At 41.6% G+C, this 15,568-nt stretch overlaps 1 protein-coding gene across 2 annotated transcripts in view; it reads right to left on the minus strand.

Annotated features, from left to right (window-relative positions):
- Window positions 1-13,631, minus strand: part of OTUD7A (OTU deubiquitinase 7A) — a 408,641-nt gene extending 395,010 nt beyond the window's left edge. For both annotated transcript variants that reach the window (XM_073618877.1, XM_073618876.1), the window contains exon 1: window positions 13,483-13,631. The gene's annotated coding sequence lies outside the window, so the exon portion shown is untranslated. The remainder of the gene's footprint in view (window positions 1-13,482) is intronic.
- Window positions 13,632-15,568: the final 1,937 nt, after the last annotated feature.

The following is a 15,568-nucleotide window of genomic DNA, read 5'->3' on the forward strand; positions in this document are numbered from 1 at the left end:
TCTCGGGTTCCTCTTCTGTGCTCCTGGCCCCTCCCTCCTATTGAGTGCCCCCCACATTCAGCAGCTTCCTTTGGGGGCACACGAGCCACAGCTCCGTGTGTCCATTCAGACACCGAGCCCCGACCCAGACCTGCCCCCTCTCTCCCCTGATTGGCTGATTGACTTTGACAGTCATGGGAGCCAATGGCGCCTCTTCGTTGTCTCAGCCAATCAGGAGGAGTGTCCCAGATGGCTTAGACATTCGTGGGCATCGCTGGAGAGAGATGGGGCTCAGGTAAGTGTTAGGGGGGCTGAGGAGGGGCTGCTACACACAAAGGGTTTTTTTTATCTTAATGCATAGTATGCATTAAGATAAAAAAAAACTTCTGCCTTTACAACCACTTTAAAGATGTCATTGGCTTATTGATGTGGGAAGGAGGGAGGCACCAGGGAAAGCATAATATAAGCAGATTTAATTTCTTTAAATCCATTCATTTTATAAATCAAATACTTTAATAAAGGGAATTGTAACATTCGCTATCACCCCTCTTTAGATTTACAGAGTGAGTATTGTGGTCCTCATGTGCTGAATCTGTCCCAGTGGGATTAGAACCTCTGGGTCTGGTCATCTTGGGGGGGGGGGGGTCGTTCTGAATCTGAGGGAATATAACAATCCAGTGCGTTCGCTGGATACACAGGACCGCATATCGCTTCTAAAGTACAACGATCCATACTACCATTGATATTCTATTCCGTGCGCCCTTGTGGTACTCCATCACCTGATATAGTGCTGCCAATGTCTAGTGTCAAGTGTACTATATACCATCCCAAAGTGATGACATGGAGGAACCACAGGTATACTGGGATAGACATACAAGATATACAGACCACAATATATATCCTCAACTTCCATGCAATGAACTCACCGAGACTCATCTACTTAAAGCACACCTCCACTCCCAATAATGGAGTTTGTTCCCATCCAACCTTCACCTCTCTTCCCATCCAACCTGCACCTCTCTTCCCATCCAACCTGCACCTCCCTTCCCATCCAACCTGAACCCCCCTTCCCATCCAACCTGAACCCCCCTTCCCATCCAACCTGCACCTCCCTTCCCATCCAACCTGCACCTCCCTTCCCATCCAACCTGAACCCCCCTTCCCATCCAACCTGAACCCCCCTTCCCATCCAACCTGAACCCCCCTTCCCATCCAACCTGCACCTCCCTTCCCATCCAACCTGCACCTCCCTTCCCATCCAACCTGCACCTCCCTTCCCATCCAACCTGCACCTCCCTTCCCATCCAACCTGCACCTCCCTTCCCATCCAATCTGCACCTCCCTTCCCATCCAACCTGCACCTCCCTTCCCACCCAACCTGCACCTCTCTTCCCATCCAACCTGCACCTCCCTTCTCAATGGGAAATGCCTCCAACTGTCATTTGCACATAGCAGAGAATGATGAATCCTTGATCCTGCAGCCTTCTGGGATACCACATCACATCACCAGGGGCACAGAGCTGCCAGAGGGCAGGTCCGACATGTGTCATTCAGGACCCCCAAAGGGAAGCCACCTCCCACTAAAATCTGACTATACAATCCCTCTACAACCAACGTTAGATCTACCAAAACTATGCAATATGAGCACCTACCTAATCTACCCAATTCATTTATATCCAATCAGACAGGCCTGTCCATTAGTTAGTTGATCTAAAGGAAATTGTACAACCAGATTATAATGTGTATGGTGAGCTTAAAAAGGACCAAGGTGGTGGCGCAGGATCACACAGGAAGAGCAGATCTCAACAGGACAACACTGGATTTGTTGGGCGGGTAAGTATGTGTTTTGAGGGAACACAACAATCCAGGGAAGAGTGGAAAAAAAAACATGGAGGGGGTAAAGTTCCTCTTTAGGGCTGCATTGGCATCTGCACACGTATTTTTCATGTTATTCATGTGCATTTCTGTGCGTTGTCATGCTACACGCATAGGGTAGCGTATTCAATTGAACAGGCTGCCCTACACATGACAAATGCACCAAAGAAGTGCATTTACCTTTTTGGGGGTTGAGCAATGTACTTTTTTTTAACCGCTCGTTTTGGCACATTTCACGTATGTCTGGGGTGCCATTGACAATGAATGGCACTGCAGGCATGGCATGCATTTACATGCATTCCGTGAACGTATGCAAAAACACAATGCGTTCTTGGAAAGTTTTAGATGTAAAGTGTCAGTGTCAAGACTAAAGCTTACCACACACGTTACAATCTGATTGTACAATCTCTTTTTGATCTACCATCAACTATGTAGTGCAAGGGCCTGTCTGATTGGATACAGAATGTTAGGATAGCATAGGTAGATCCTTATATTTTATCATTTATGTAAAGATAATTGTACAAAGAATGTACACTCAGATTGTAGTGATTCATCCTGAATTGAATTGTATTGTAACTGTCCTGTCTGTCCTCATGTTATAAAGCGCTGTGCAAACTGTTGGCACTATATAAATCCTGTATAATAATAATAATAATAATAATAATAATAATAATGTGTACAGTGACCCTAAAGGATGCTCTTATTTCTCAAAAGCTACCAATCAGGCACCGCCATTTTTAAAATCTGGCCTTGGTTGCTGACATTCTGCTGGCACTTATACAATTGGCACCCCAAGATCACAGGGTGTGATGTCACAGCGTGTGATGTCACAGGGTGTGATGTCATATACACAATATTATCAGTCCAGTGCTACTATAAAACTGATGGACTCCACTGTTCCCATGATCACAAGGTCTCCCCTCATCGTGCCAGCTTCCACAATGACACCATGATATCATGACTGCCGGTGACAATGACAGGGGCCATCCGAGGTGACACTACAATGATGATATGATGAAGCCACAGGGGTCCCTTGTAGTAATAACCACCTGGCAAACGGTGATGTCCACGACTGTACATGACAGCAGTAATGGTGGCAGTGCAAAAAACAAGTGTCTACCATGACAATCCTGACTGTGACAACTGTGATCAGCACTGACAGGCAATGACACCCGCCGGGTCATCCTGAGAGCTGCAATCACAGACTATGACAGGTAATAATAATAATAACAGTCATAATAATGATAATACCAATAATGATAATAATAGCAATAACATTTTTAAAAAAGCTTTTAATTGTATTTTTTTTTAAGCCATGTGAACGAGGCCTCAAACTGATGGACTCCACCATTCATGGCCATGACGTCTTACCACACCGGAATGACAGTGCCAACTTCCACAATGACACATGTCCTATGCCTGTGCACACCATGACTGCCGGTGACAATAATTGGGGTCACCCCGAGGTGGCATGACAGTGCGACCCCCATCTACAACTGTTTTATGATGAAGCCTGAAGGGTTCCCCTTGAAGTGAGTGACACCTATACGGCCCATCTATAACTATATATGACAGCAGTAATTATGGGTGCAAAAAACAAGTGTCTACCATGTCAATCCTGACTGTGACAACTGTGTTCAGAACTGACACCCAGCGGGTCACATGGATGGCAGCCATAAAACACCCACAGTGGTCACCCTGATATGATGAATGGATAGAGCAGTCACCCTGATATTAGAGGATGTGATCACCTGATCAATGACCCTGAAAGCTGCAATCACAGACTATGACAGGTGCATGATTATGTTAATAATAACAATAATAATGATATTAATAAAAATAATAATATAAAAAAAAAGCTTGTAATTGTATTTTAGTTTTTTAAAGCCGTGTGAATGAGGCCTCAAACTGATGGACCCCACCATTCATGGCCATGACAGGATGACAGTGCCCACTTCCACAATGACACATGTCCTGTGACACTATGATATCATGACTGCCAGTGACAATGACAGGGGCCATCCCAAGGTGACATTACAATGTGACCCCCATCTACAATGGTGATATGATGAAGCCCACAGGGGTCCCCTTGTAGTGATAACCACCTGGCACACGGTGATGTCCATGACAGTAACTGTACATGACAGCAGTAATGGTGGCAGTGCAAAAAACAAGTGTCTACCATGACAATCCTGACTGTGACAACTGTGATCAGCACTGACAGGCAATGACACCCACCGGGTCACATGGATGGCCCCAATATGACACCCACAGTGGTCACCCTGTTATGATGAATGGATGGGGCAGTCACCCTGATATTAGTGGATGTGATCACCTGATCAATGACCCTTACTGAGAGTTGCATTAACAGACTATGACAGGTGCATGATGATGATAATGATGATAACAATAATAGGGATGATAATAATAATAATAATAGGGATGATGATGATAATAATAATAGGGATTATGGTGATTCTGATCATGACATGGTACATGGACACTGATCCATCACAGATGATAATAAATAATATTGGGGGTGATGATAACAATATATAATAATGATAATATTGGGGGTGATGATGACAATATATAATAATGATAATATTGGGGGTGATGATGACGCTATATAATAATGATAATATTAGGGGTGATGTCGACACTATATAATAATGATAATATTGGGGGTGATGATGACATTATATAATAATGATAATATTGGGGGTGATGATGACAATATATAATGATGATAATATTAGGGGGTGATGATGACAATATATAATAATGATAATATTGGGTGTGATGATGACAATATATAATAATGATAATATTGGGGGTGATGATGACAATATATATAATAATGATAATATTGGGGGTGATGATGACTATATATAATGATGATAACTTTAGGGGGTGATGATGACAATATATAATATTGATAATATTGGGTGGGATGATGACACTATATAATAATGATAATATTGGGGGTGATGATGACAATATATATAATAAAGATAATATTGGGGGTGATAATGACAATATATAATAATGTAATATTGGGGTTGATGATGACACTATATAATAATGATATTAGGGGTGATGATGACACTATATAATGATAATATTGGGGGTGATGATGACAATATATAATAATGATAATATTGGGTGTGATGATGACACTATATAATGATAATATTGGGGGTGATGATGACACTATATAATAATGATAATATTGAGGGTGATGATGACAATATATAATAATGATAATATTAGGGGTGATGTTGACACTATATAATAATGATAATATTGGGGGTGATGATGACATTATATAATAATGATAATATTGGGGGTGATGATGACACTATATAATGATAATATTGGGGGTGATGATGACACTATATATAATAATGATAATATTGAGGGTGATGATGACAATATATAATAATGATAATATTGAGGGTGATGTTGACAATATATAATAATGATAATATTGGGGGTGATGACAATATATAATAATGATAATATTAGGGGTGATGTTGACACTATATAATAATGATAATATTGGGGGTGATGATGACAATATATAATAATGATAATATTGGGGTGATGATGACAGTATATAATAATGATAATATTGGGGGTGATGATGACAATATATAATAATGATAATATCTCCAGAGCCTCTCCCATCCTCTTAAACTCGCTACCTCCACCTGTCCGGCTATCCCCTACTCTTGCTACCTTCAGGCGATCCCTGAAAACTCATCTCTTCAGGGAAGCCTATCACATCTCTAACTAATCTTTTACCACTTCCATTAACTCATCCCCCACAGTTACAACCACCCTATTCGATTGTAAGCTCTTCTGAGCAGGGCCCTCTTAATCCTCCTGTATTTTATTGTATTATAACTGTATTGTCTCCCTTTTATATTGTAAAGCGCTGCATAAATTGTTGACGCTATATAAATCCTGTATAATAAAAATAATAATAATAACAATAATAATATTGGGGGTGATAATGACAATATATAATAATGATAATATTGGGGGTGATGATGACACTATATAATAATGATAATTTTTGGGGTGATGATGACACTATATGATAATATTGGGGGTGATGATGACAATATATAATAATGATAATATTGGGAGGATGATGACACTATATAATAATGATAATTTTTGGGGTGATGATGACACTATATGATAATATTGGGGGTGATGATGACACTATATGATAATATTGGGGGTGATGATGACAATATATAATAATGATAATATTGGGGTTGATGATGACATATATAATAATGATAATATTGGGATTGATGATGACATATATAATAATGATAATATTGGGGATGATGATGTCATATATAATAATGATAATATTGGGGGTGATGATGACCATATATAATAATGATAATATTTGGGGTGATGTTGACAATATATAATAATGATAATATTGGGGGTGATGTTGACAATATATAATGATAATATTGGGGGTGATGATGACACTATATAATAATGATAATATTTGGGGTGATGTTGACAATATATAATAATGATAATATTGGGGGTGATGTTGACAATATATAATAATGATAATATTGGGGGTGATGATGACACTATATAATAATGATAATATTGGAGGTGATGATGACAATATATAATAATGATAATATTGGGGGTGATGATGACAATATATAATAATGATAATATCTCCAGACCCTCTCCCATCCTCTTGAACTCGCTACCTCCACCTGTCCGGCTATCCCCTACTCTTGCTACCTTCAGGCGATCCCTGAAAAGTCATCTCTTCAGGGAAGCCTATCACGTCTCTAACTAATCTTTTACCACTTCCATTAACTCATCCACCACAGTTACAACCTTTTTGTACCACCTGCCCCACCATATTAGATTGTAAGCTCTTTTGATCAGGGCCCCCTTAATCCTCTTGTATTGTATTGTATTATAACTGTAGTGTCTCCCTTTTATATTGTAAAACGCTGCGTAAACTGTTGGCGCTATATAAATCCTGTATAATAATAATTATAATAACAATAATAATATTGGGTGTGATGATGACCATATATTATACTGATAATATTGGGGGTGATTATGACATATATAATAATGATAATATTGGAGTTGATGATAACATATATAATAATGATAATATTGGGGGATATAATGACCATATATAATAATGATAATATTGGGGGTGATGATGACCATATATAATAATGATAATATTAGGGGTGATGTTTACACTATATAATAATGATAATATTGGGGGTGATGATGACAATATATAATAATGATAATATCTCCAGAGCCTCTCCCATCCTCTTAAACTCGCTACCTCCACCTGTCCGGCTATCCCCTACTCTTGCTACCTACAGGCGATCCCTGAAAACTCATCTCTTCAGGGAAGCCTATCACATCTCTAACTAATCTTTTACCACTTCCATCAGCTCATCACCCACAGTTACAACCTTTTTGTACCACCTGCACCACCCTATTCGATTGTAAGCTCTTCTGAGCAGGGCCCTCTTAATCCTCCTGTATTTTATTGTATTATAACTGTATTGTCTCCCTTTTATATTGTAAAGAGCTGCATAAATTGTTAACACTATATAAATCCTGTATAATAATAATAATATTAATAATATTGGGGGTGATAATGACAATATATAATAATGATAATATTGGGAGGATGATGACACTATATAATAATGATAATTTTTGGGGTGATGATGACACTATATGATAATATTGGGGGTGATGATGACACTATATGATAATATTGGGGGTGATGATGACAATATATAATAATGATAATATTGGGGGTGATGATGACATATATAATAATGATAATATTGGGGGTGATGATGACATATATAATAATGATAATATTGGGGGTGATGATGACAATATATAATAATGATAATATTGGGGTTGATGATGACATATATAATAATGATAATATTGGGGGTGATGATGACATATATAATAATGATAATATTGGGGATGATGATGTCATATATAATAATGATAATATTGGGGGTGATGATGACAATATATAATAGTGATAATATTAGGGGTGATGATGACCATATATAATAATGATAATATTGGGGGTGATAATGACCATATATAATAATGATAATATTGGGGGTGATGATGACCATATATAATAATGATAATATTAGGGGTGATGTTGACAATATATAATAATGATAATATTGGGGGTGATGATGACCATATATAATAATGATAATATTAGGGGTGATGATGACCATATATAATAATGATAATATTGGGGGTGATGATGACAATATATAATAATGATAATATCTCCAGAGCCTCTCCCATCCTCTTATGCCGCGTACACACGGTCGGACTTTCTATCCTACTTGGTCCGGCACACTTTCCGACGGACTTTGTCCGCCAGGTGCGCCGGACTTTAAAACGGACGGACTTGCCCACACACACCCGGACTTTCCGGCGGGCTAAGTCCGCCCGTCTTTCCGACGGACTTTCGCCGGAGTTCCGGCGGACTTTCAGAATGAACGGACTTGCCCACACACGGACAAGTCCGTTCATTTTGAACGTGACTCAGGTGCGACGGGACTAGAAAAGGATGTCAATCTTGCCGCTTTTATCGGCGAGATTGACACCTTGCGAACCCCGTCGCGGGGCATACCAGGCCCTTAGGTCTGGTATGGATTATAAAGGGAACCCCCTACGCTGAAAAAACGGCGTGGGGTCCCCCCTAAAATCCATACCAGACCCCGATCCGAGCACGCAGCCTGGCCGGTCAGGAAAGGGGGTGGGGACGAGCGAGCGCCCCCCCCCCCTCCTGAACCGTACCAGGCCGCATGCCCTCAACATGGGGGGTGGGTGCTTTGGGGGAGGGGGGCGCCCTGCGGGGCCCCCCCCCCCCAAAGCACCTTGTCCCCATGTTGATGAGGACAAGGGCCTCTTCCCGACAACCCTGGCCGTTGGTTGTCGGGGTCTGCGGGCGGGGGCTTATCGGAATCTGGGAGCCCCCTTTAATAAGGGGGCCCCCAGATCCCGGCCCCCCACCCTATGTGAATGAGTATGGGGTACATGGTACCCCTACCCATTCACCTAGGGAAAAAGTGTAAGTAATAAAACACACTACACAGGTTTTTAAAATATTTTATTAAACAGCTCCGGGGGGGGGGGATCTTCCTCCGGCTTCGGGGGTCTTCTTCCGGCTTCGGGGGTCCCTCCGCTTCATCTTCTCCCGGCGTCCGGTTGGTTCTTCTCCGCTCTCTTCTCCCGGTGTTCCTGTTCTTCGGCCGGCTCCTCTGCTGTCTTCAAGTAGCTCTCTTGCCAGCAGAGGTCCGGACTTCTGGGCTTCTGGGCTTCTGGGCTTCTCTTCCCCAGATGTTGACACGACGCTCTCTCCTGCTGGACTGCTCTCCGAGGGCTGCGTTGTGACTTATATAGGCGGAGACCCCGCCCCCTTTTGATGTCACAGTCCCTGGGCATGCTGGGACTGTGACGTTTTAGGGGGCGTGGTCAACATCACCCAGTGACCACGCCCCCTAAAACGTCACAGTCCCAGCATGCCCAGGGACTGTGACATCAAAAGGGGGCGGGGTCTCCACCTATATAAGTCACAACGCAGCCCTCGGAGAGCAGTCCAGCAGGAGAGAGCGTCGTGTCAACATCTGGGGAAGAGAAGCCCAGAAGCCCAGAAGCCCAGAAGTCCGGACCTCTGCTGGCAAGAGAGCTACTTGAAGACAGCAGAGGAGCCGGCCGAAGAACAGGAACACCGGGAGAAGAGAGCGGAGAAGAACCAACCGGACGCCGGGAGAAGATGAAGCGGAGGGACCCCCGAAGCCGGAAGAAGACCCCCGAAGCCGGAGGAAGATCCCCCCCCCCCCGGAGCTGTTTAATAAAATATTTTAAAAACCTGTGTAGTGTGTTTTATTACTTACACTTTTTCCCTAGGTGAATGGGTAGGGGTACCATGTACCCCATACTCATTCACATAGGGTGGGGGGCCGGGATCTGGGGGCCCCCTTATTAAAGGGGGCTCCCAGATTCCGATAAGCCCCCGCCCGCAGACCCCGACAACCAACGGCCAGGGTTGTCGGGAAGAGGCCCTTGTCCTCATCAACATGGGGACAAGGTGCTTTGGGGGGGGGGGGCCCCGCAGGGCGCCCCCCTCCCCCAAAGCACCCACCCCCCATGTTGAGGGCATGCGGCCTGGTACGGTTCAGGAGGGGGGGGGCGCTCGCTCGTCCCCACCCCCTTTCCTGACCGGCCAGGCTGCGTGCTCGGATCGGGGTCTGGTATGGATTTTAGGGGGGACCCCACGCCGTTTTTTTGGCGTAGGGGGTTCCCTTTATAATCCATACCAGACCTAAGGGCCTGGCATGCACCGCGCTCACCGCAATAGGAAAATTTGTTTTTCCTATTGCAGAGAGCGCGAGATGCAATACCCTGCCCTCGCGTCGTATCTGGTCCGTCGGACCAGCCTACACACGAGCGGGCTTTCCGTCGGACCAGCACACACACGAGCGGACTTTCCGCCCGAAACTGAGTCCTACGGAAAGATTTAAAACTTGTTTCAAATCTAGGTCCGGCGGGCTTTTGGGAAGAAGTCCGCCGGAAAAGTCCGCCGCCGCCCACACACGGGCGGATTGTCCGGCACACTCTGGTCCGCCGGACCAAGTATGCCGGAAAGTCCGACCGTGTGTACGCGGCATTAAACTCGCTACCTCCACCTGTCCGGCTATCCCCTACTCTTGCTACCTTCAGGCAATCCCTGAAAACTCATCTCTTCAGGGAAGCCTATCACGTCTCTAACTAATCTTTTACCACTTCCATTAACTCATCCACCACAGTTACAACCTTTTTGTACCAACTGCCCCACCATATTAGATTGTAAACTCTTTTGAGCAGGGCCCACTTAATCCTCTTGTATTGTTTTGTATTATAACTGTAGTGTCTCCCTTTTATATTGTAAACCGCTGTGGAAACTGTTGGCGCTATATAAATCCTGTATAATAATAATAATAATATTGGGTGTGATGGTGACAATATATAATAATGATAATATTGGGGGTGATGATGACAATATATACTAATGATAATATTGGGGATGATAATGACAATATATAATAATGATAATATTGGGGGTGATGATGATAGTATATAATAATGATAATATTGGGGGGTGATGATGACCATATATAATAATGATAATATTGGAGTTGATGATAACATATATAATAATGATAATATTGGGGGTGATGATGACACTATATAATAATGATATTGGGGGTGATAATGACAATATATAATAATGATAATATTGGAGGTGATGCTAACACTATATAATAATGATAATATTGTGGGTGATGATGACACTATATAATAATGATAATATCGGGGGGTGATGATGACAATATATAATAATGATAGTATTGTGGGTGATGATGACACTAATTGATAATATCGGGGGTGATGATGACACTATATAATAATGATAATATTGGGGTTGATGATGACAATATATAATAATGATAATATTGGGGGTGATGATGACACTATATGATAATATTGGGGGTGATGATGACACTATATGATAATATTGGGGTTGATGATGACACTATATGATAATACTGGGGGTGATGATCACAATATATAATAATGATAATATTGGGGGTGATGATGACACTATATGATAATATTGGGGGTGATGACACTATATGATAATACTGGGGGTGATGATCACAATATATAATAATGATAATATTGGGGGTGATGATGACAATATATAATTATAATATTGGAGGTGATGATGACACTATATAATAATGATAATATTGGGGGTGATGATGACACTATATGAGAATATTGGGGGTGATGATGACACTATATGATAATATTAGGGGTGATGATGACACTATATGATAATATTGGGGGTGATGATGACAATATATAATAATGATAATATTGGGAGTGATGATGACACTATATAATAATGATAGTATTGGGGGTGATGATGACAGTATATAATAATGATAATATTGGGGGTGATGATGACACTATATAATAATGATAATATTGGAGGTGATGATGACACTATATGATAATATTGGGGGTGATGATGACAATATATAATAATGATAATATTGGGAGTGATGATGACACTATATAATAATGATAATATTGGGCGTGATGATGACACTATATGCTAATATTGGGGGTAATGATGACACTATATGCTAATATTGGGGGTAATGATGACACTATATGATAATATTGGGGGTGATGATGACAATATATAATTATAATATTGGGGGTGATGATGACAATATATAATAATGATAATATTGGGGGTGATGATGACACTATATGAGAATATTGGGGGTGATGATGACACTATATGATAATATTAGGGGTGATGATGACACTATATGATAATATTGGGGGTGATGATGACAATATATAATAATGATAATATTGGGGATGATGATGACAATATATAATAATGATAATATTGGGGGTGATGATGACACTATATAATAATGATAATATTGGGGGTGATGATGACACTATATGATAATATTGGGGGTGATGATGACACTATATGATAATATTGGGGGTGATGATGACAATATATAATAATGATAATATTGGGGGTGATGATGACACTATATGCTAATTTTGGGGGTAATGATGACACTATATGCTAATATTGGGGGTAATGATGACACTATATGATAATATTGGGGGTGATGATGACAATATATAATTATAATATTGGGGTTGATGATGACAATATATAATAATGATAATATTGGGGGTGATGATGACACTATATGAGAATATTGGGGGTGATGATGACACTATATGATAATATTAGGGGTGATGATGACACTATATGATAATATTGGGGGTGATGATGACAATATATAATAATGATAATATTGGGGGTGATTATGACACTATATAATAATGATAATATTGGGGGTGATGATGACACTATATGATAATATTGGGGGTGATGATGACAATATATAATAATGATAATATTGGGGGTGATGATGACAATATATAATAATGATAATATTGGGGTGATGATGACACTATAAGATAATATTGGGGGTGATGATGACACTATATGATAATATTGGGGGTGATGATGACACTATATAATAATGATAATATTGGGGTGATGATGACACTATATGATAATATTGGGGGTGATGATGACACTATATAATAATGATAATATTGGGGTGATGATGACACTATATGATAATATTGGGGGTGATGATGACACTATATGATAATATTGGGGGTGATGATGGTCCATGACCAATGCTCCAGCCCAGCCCGGCTCCTCCATGCAGACACAGGGGGGGGTGAGCCATCCCGGTCGGTGTCCGTCTATCGGGGAGGTCAGACACATGTACAGGGACGCCCCGGCCGGTACTGCAGTGCACACTGGCAGCCCGCTCCATCCATTCAAGGTGATGAGACAATGCGGAGTGACCGTGCAGGGACAGAGGGTGATCGCTGTCCCGTCCCTGCAGTGCAGACACATTACATACAATGCACACTCTCCCCGCTCACCTGGCTCATACACCCGCCGTCTCCTCCTCCCGGCACATCCCTGCAGCAGGTTTAGCGGACGCTGCCTCCATTCTCCGTACACAGCATCCGATCTCTTCTTACTTCACCCTGCAGAACTGGCGGACCGCCCCCTTGTCTTCAAGATGTGTGACGACACCGAACCGGCTCCTCCCACACCCCCTCCCAGCCTCCAGCTGTGAGTGACAGCAGCCGGGGGCGGCTCATTGGCTAAGTCGTGTGTCGATCATAGCGTTTGCCCGGTAGGTGGCGCCCGCGAGAAGAGAAGGGGGCTGGCTTTATTGACAGGCAGACGGGAGTTTGGTGATGGGGAGAGCAGGGCTGTGATTGGCTGTTGCCTTGAACGCCGTAACTACTAGTCTCCGCTGGTCCTCCGGTGTGTCCTGCACGTGAGCCGAGCCCAGTTCTCATCCCTGGGATCTACACCTATATATAATCACAGTGCAAAAACATACCAGGGAACAATCAATGCCATTTACTGACCTTATTCACACCGTTGTGGTGATTTAGTGTTAAACCACTTGACCTCCGGCACTGCGTTACTTTAACTGACAGTTGCTCGGTCGTGCGTCGTTGTACCCAAATAAAATTGATGTATTTTTTTCCCCACAAATAGAACTTTCTTTTGGTGGTATTTGATCACCTCTGTGGGTTTTAATTTTTTTGTGCTATAAACAAAAAAAGAGCGTCAGGTTTTGAAAAAAATATATATTTTTTTTATTTCTGCTATAAAACATTTTAAATAAAAAAAAAAAAACTGAAGACAATGGAATTTCTTCATCAATTTAGGCCGATATGTATTCTGTTATATGTTTTTGGTAAAAAAAAATCCCAATAAGCGTATATTGATTGGTTTGCGCAAAAGTTATTACTTCTACAAACTATGGGATAGTTTTATTTTTATTTATTTTATTTTTTTTACTAGTAATGGCGGTGATCAGCGACTTATAGCGGGACTGTGATATTGCGGCGAATATTTGGGCACTAACTGACACTTTTGACACTTTTTGGGAACCGGTGACACTAATCAGTGCTAAAAAAAAACACTGTCACTGTACTAATGACACTGGCTGGGAAGGGGTTAACATCAGGGGCGATCAAAGGGTAAACTGTGTGCCTAGCCAGTGTTTTACTACTGTGGGGGAGGAGATTTTACTAGGAGAGGAGATGGAATTTACACAGGATCCATGCCTTCCCTCCTGTCAAACTGCCGTTCTGCCTCTCTGCTGGATCAATGGTAGGGATGAGCTTCGTGTTCGAGTCGAACGCATGTTCGACTCGAACATCATGTGTTCGGTCGTTCGCTGAATTGCGAACGTTATGGGACATTCGCGACAAATTCGAGTGGCGCGTCACGGCCCATAATTAACTGCAGCATCGCAGTGCATTGCTGGCTGATGATTGGCCAAGCATGCACTATGACCCGCATGCTTGGCCAATCACAGCGCTGTCTGTACAGAGAGCCATAATTGGCCAAAGCCAGGGTGGCTTTGGCCAATTATGGCTCAGGGGGTTTAGTACACGCCCCACACTGTATAAGGCCGCCTTCACGGCGGCCCTGTGTAGTGTATTTCGGCGTTGATAGAAAGATAGACAGAGAGACAGTGTCATTTGATTTAAGTTAGATAGAGTAGGCAGGTCAAATCAGTTAGCTGCACTTACAGTGTATTGTGTATATATATGCATCCCAGGTGTTGTATATATATGTGTATATATATATATATATATATATATATATATATATATATATATATATATATAGATATATATCTATATCTATACTGTATAGATATAGATATATATCTATATATATCTATATATATATATATAGATATATATAGATATATATAGATATATATATATATACACACTGTATTCAGTTTAGCTAGATCCTCTTTTTCTCTTCCTAATATACTGACAGACAGGCAGGTGTTTTTACAGTATTTCCATTTACTGTACTGTGTAGCCTGCACAGTTGCACCTACGGTATAGCTACCTGAAGCCAGGTGCTTGTGTAGGCTCTTGACATATTTCCAGCTACTGTACTGTGTGCCCAGCACAGTTGCAC

The sequence above is a fragment of the Aquarana catesbeiana genome, linkage group LG03, assembly GCF_042186555.1.
Source record: "Aquarana catesbeiana isolate 2022-GZ linkage group LG03, ASM4218655v1, whole genome shotgun sequence".
NCBI lineage: Eukaryota > Metazoa > Chordata > Amphibia > Anura > Ranidae > Aquarana > Aquarana catesbeiana.